The sequence below is a fragment of the Schistocerca serialis genome, chromosome 11 (assembly GCF_023864345.2).
Source record: "Schistocerca serialis cubense isolate TAMUIC-IGC-003099 chromosome 11, iqSchSeri2.2, whole genome shotgun sequence".
NCBI lineage: Eukaryota > Metazoa > Arthropoda > Insecta > Orthoptera > Acrididae > Schistocerca > Schistocerca serialis.
This window is the reverse complement of record NC_064648.1, coordinates 115,817,771-115,823,190: the sequence shown is the minus strand read 5'-3', so window position 1 is coordinate 115,823,190 and position 5,420 is coordinate 115,817,771. Positions and strand designations below refer to the sequence as shown.

General features: G+C 38.6%; 1 long non-coding RNA gene across 1 annotated transcript; it reads right to left on the bottom strand.

Moving 5' to 3' along the window:
- Window positions 1-491: 491 nt before the first annotated feature.
- Window positions 492-2,374, bottom strand: LOC126427046 (uncharacterized). The gene is made up of 3 exons (XR_007576510.1): window positions 2,143-2,374; window positions 1,170-1,345; window positions 492-611 (listed from the first exon to the last, which is right to left on the bottom strand). It is a non-coding gene; the product is annotated as an uncharacterized LOC126427046 (long non-coding RNA).
- Between the last annotated feature and the right edge of the window lie 3,046 nt (window positions 2,375-5,420).

Genomic DNA, 5,420 nt, shown 5'->3' with positions numbered 1-5,420 from the left:
TTTGCAATCATTCACACTTAAAGCTAGTGGATAAGCCTTACCTACTAACACATTACACTATTCAATAATATGTGATTGCCTGGTCTTTACAGACATGTTTGTGTGTGTAGTATACAACTGTCTACGTGAAAAAATTTCTGATCTACAAAACGTATTGACAGATGTAATTGGGACATAGACAAAGTGCCACTATAGCTCAACTATCCCCGATCTTAGTGTCACATTTCCCCATCTTCATCAGTTTGGTTAAATCTGCTATTTCTAGATTATTTACGCAGCTATTCGAACTGCAGTAATTTCAGTCACTAAGTTTCTTTTGGTTAACACAACTGCACCAAACAAGAATTGGAAACCAATTAGATACTTATTTACTGCAGAGATGTTAACAGCAGCAAACTATCAGTAAGCTTATATCACTTAAAGACAGCTGAGGGTGTCTCCCTTACAAAATACTGATGGAAACTACACAGTGGTATCACCAATGTTAAAAACTTACCTACAGTTGAGCGAACATGCGTGGCTTATGTATCCCACATGTTCAATTATCTCTACTCTCCCCAGCTAATAAAGGAAGCAGCTGCAGCCAACGATGCATCACCCACTGGCTCTTGCTACAGTACAGATCAAGTTGACAAATTATCATTGCTACAGTACAGATAAAGTTGACAAATTATCAATCTAACAGGCTTGTGCTGTATAAAGAAAAGTTCTCTACGTTTAGGAAACTAAACTCAAGAATCTTTCTTCAAATGTTATGTGCAAATCATAGCGCATTTAAAAACGACGTGTGCACATTAATTTGTTTTGATACGTTACTCAACGTAGGGTTACTACTCCGTCTTGAGCAAAGAAAACTTTTTGTGTACATCTTATTAGCACCTGCATCAGAAAATACCAATCTTTCTAACTGTACTGCAATATTGCTACCAAGAAGGACCTTAGAATCGATACAGTGCTGGTACACGTTTTATTGATTTGAAACTTAACACGTCGGTTACGCAGAATCTAGTAGTCAAATATTCAAAACTTCTCACGAAAGACAATACGATGAAATTTCGGTGCCGTATGTAAAGTGAGAATTTCTTAAACTTGCAAGTCTGAAGTCTTTATACATAAAAATATACCTAATTTCAAATTTACTCAAGTATTACAATTTTAACAATGCTTACCTTCATAAACTCCACAGTCCACACAGCACATCTAACAATTCACGTTGGATGCACAACACTGTCAAGCAATTGCTTCCGTCATTCACATCGCCGGAGTTGATATTCAAACCAACAAAACGTCACGTATGTTTCTTCAATGCCGTCATTAATGCAACAAAAACTGGAGACACATCCAACTAAAAAAGGAACATGTTATACGACTTGTAAAGTAACAAGCAAAAATATTAACACGATTGTAATACATAGTCCTGCAGAAAAATCTTCAGAGAAAACTGAATGCTGATCCATATTCTTGTGAAATATCTATTTCCCCTGCTCTTCTTTAACTACCGGTTTACTGTTAAATGGGATCAAAACTGTCGCTGCTCATATGTTTCTATTCACAACGATCGAGTTTTGTTCGAGGCTACACATATCGACGATCACAACCAATTCGACTTGAACTTTACTGCAGAGGATGAAGTCTTTAGCCTCTGCGGCAAGTTTTAATAAATTTAAAAAAATTCTCTTCCGGATAGTTTAATTAGACAGGCTTCAGGCAGGGAAATTAATCTGGAAAATCGTGAATATTATTAAATCTTTCAACTATTAACATAGCAAAATTACAGTTTCGCTACTACAGGCAGTTGAGGGAAGAAGTGATCATAAAACTTCTGAATTATGAATCTCACATAAGCTCGCTATGCAACTACGAAAATAACCACTCTTCAGACGAGAAAAGTCTTTGGGAGCAGCAAAAATTTAGCTAGTTACGCTGTCAGTGGCACTTCGAACACTTTCTACATATGATACGGCTGAAAATGTTCTAAGAAAAGTTAGTTTACACGCTTGTCTTGTAAAAATCTGAATTCTCATTCCAAGCACAAACTGTTACAAGACTTTACAGCAGGTTATGTTATAAATCTCTACACTGATATTTTCAGACTTCTTCAAACACTAGAAAATTAATAGCTAACGAAGGAACAACTCTTACTTAACTGCTGTTGTGGGATGAAACTGTGGTGTCGAGAGCATCAACTATCAACTACTCACGTAACTATCAGTTTGGAAATTGCCTCAGCTCCTGCCATTGCTTTCATGTCACTGCTATTCTTCAATAGATACACGTGCCAAGTCCTGTTGCCAATAACAAATATTAAAATTCAGTCCGTCGTATAGCCATATACGCCATTGTCCTGGCCGGTTCGTGGTGAGTAATGAGCGGCTTCAACCGTTACAACGCATACCTTGAGCCATCTCATCAGAGCGCATGCGCAACAACGTCCGCGTACTGCGCGTGCGCGAACGAGATCCCCGGCACACAAGGAGCGACAAATCACTGGCGATCCTTGCTCAACTCGTTGGTTCGCACCGTTTACAAAGCAATTAACTGGGTAGAATGATAGTCTCTTGAAGTTTACTATGGAAAATCAACTGCTACTGCTGCTGAACACAGCAATTCATCTCCGTTTGTCTATCAATAAATGAAAAGAACAATAAATAAAAATATCTAATCGTAATTTATTAATTAGGACACTTTACAGAACATATTAGACATCGGTATTTCGCTAAAGGCCAGCTGAGTTGTTTACATCTTCCCAGTGTGCTAATACAATTCTTTTTTTATTTATTAGCCGTCGATACCCACTTCGTTGATTAGTCATAGTTTAACTGCAAGTATTTATACAATTTGTTTTGTGGATTATATATGTTTACAGAAATGTTGTCAATAGGAGCACTGTTAATTACCGTAACTCTTGTTCCAAATTGAATGAGGAAGAGTTATAGTTTACGAAATGATAAGGGATTTCAGTATAGCCGTGTAATAGATGTGCCCTGAACATTTAAATTAGAATGTCCCCATAACGTTATGATACGTAATTTTGTTTGGACGTACAAACCTCTAATAATGTGTGTCGTTGTTTCATAAATAACTCATCATCATCAGAGTGGTTTGTGCACCTCAAGTAACTAAAAATTCTAACACAAAGGTCTTACTCAACGCAGGCAAAGCGAAACGAAGCAGAACTGCACAGTTACGCTGAAGTAACCTAACGAGACGCAGTCACAGGACCTATTGCCACACAGAGCAAGCGGGATTGCATGAGAATTCGTATGAGCCGCTTAAGGGGAGCCGGAGGTGCCTATGCTGCCCATGTTAAAATCACTAAGTTTGAGGAACATTTATGAATAAACTACCAAATAGAAAAATTTGAATTCTTTTTACATATAGAGTGGTTTAGTATTGGAGTTATAACAGAGGGATTTTGGAGTATCTTTTCTAGTTTCCTTCCAATTATTTTTTTTATTAATGACTCAAATTTTTTTTACAAATAATTGCTTTATAATTAAACTGAAATGAAACTACTGAACATATTGCCAAATGGCTGTGTTACAATGTAAGTTTGACCACTAGAAGTGCTGTAGAAAAATTTCATCTCTCTAGCTTGAGTGGAGTTTGAGAAAATGTTCCTTATATTCGAAAAATTCTAATTTATGGGAAATGGCTATCAAAGTTTCTCAATACATTCCTGCACTATAGGATGGATTATCAGGGTCTTCTTCTTCATCCTCCAAAAGCTTCCTCTTCTGTCTTCTTTTCTGGCCTGTTGTTCCATCATACTTCTTCATATGCCTTTCTCTTCTTTCTGCTCCTCTTATCCTTTCCCTGTCAATATTTCTTAGTGCTCATACAGTGTTCACCCCAGCTGTAAATCCTAATGCCTTCAGAACTTCTCACTGTTTTCTTGGTTGTAGGTTGCTATTGCATCATAAATGCCAAAGTGCAGTGTTTTTATGCTTACAAACATCCTTTTAGGAATCACTTTCCAAATCAAATTGTTTACGCTCTCATTAGGATTCTGCGTCTTTCCGTGTAGACATTTGTGTAACAATTCTGGCTGTGCTAAGTCATGAAAAATTGGTTTTATTGTTCCCTCCTGATTCTTGTTCATACTACATATTACCCGCTTTACACAAGAAGTATAATACTACCAACAACAGGCGCAACACTGAACTAATTCGAAACGGTAAACAGCAAAGAGACGATGTTCCGCACTCTTATTCATTGTAGTATCGCAACTTGGTATTAGTGTTAATTTTCTTTTCCCTACGTTCTTCGTCTTCTTATACACACGGTTACTAAAACGTGGCATCGTAACCAGAACAAAAGTGTAGGACAATATTAAATGGAGCAAGATGTTCGAAATTCTGAGGAAAATAGGAGTAAGCTGTAAGGAAATACGGGTAATATTTGTCACAGAAAACAATGTAGCCAACCCTTGCACACACGCTGTATGCGTAATGTGGTGTCACCGCCAGACACCACACTTGCCAGGTGGTAGCCTTTAAATTGACCACAGTCCGGTAGTATACGTCGGACCCGCGTGTCGCCACTGTCAGTGATCGCAGACCGAGCGCCACCACACGGCAGGTCTAGAGACGTCGTAGCACTCGCCCCAGTTGTACAGCAGACTTTGCTAGCGATGATATACTGACAAATACGCTCTAATTTGCCGAGACGATAGTTAGCATAGCCTTCAGCTACGTCATTTGCTACGACCTAGCAAGGCGCCATTACCAGTTTATATTGAGATTATAATTAATGTATCATCAAGAGCGATGTTCTCCAATTATGGATTAAAGTTAAGTATTCAAGCAACTCCGTACTTTATTTAGTAGACTCAACTCCTTTAACTGTTCCAGACCTCACGCCAGTCTGCGTGAGCTTAAACACGTGCATTTCGGCCTCCTCTAGCAACACGGTGTTGGCTCTTTTGCCAACACATCACGTAACATAAGGCGCTGTATGCGTAACAGGCCGAGAAAATCCCAAGCAGTTCGCCAGGAAGTCACGAGAGGGTGTTAGATGCATTCAGGGGCCGCCCATTTCCTCTGCAGGCGTGGGGGAAAATGGTAATAACTCCACTTCTAGGCCGAGTAGAACAATAATTCAAAGTTTACATTAAAGAGGAATGTTCCAATTTATTTTCGGTAGCAAAAAAAAAAAAAACTGTAATTTTTTAGATTTGACCACCTCCGGCTCTCCTTAAATGAGTACGGTGCAACCAGCGTTCGTTTGAAATTTGCTTCTGGTGTTACAACTGATCTGTAGCGTAGCCCGAGGTCTACGTTAAGTTGAACCGTGATAATTTGGGTGTGAGTTGGCGAAGCACACTAACACAAATGTCATATAAAGGTTGTGGTAACAGACTGACCTCTACCATACGGTAGCCTTAATGTTTATTTTCGCGCCCTACTTAATCGATTTCA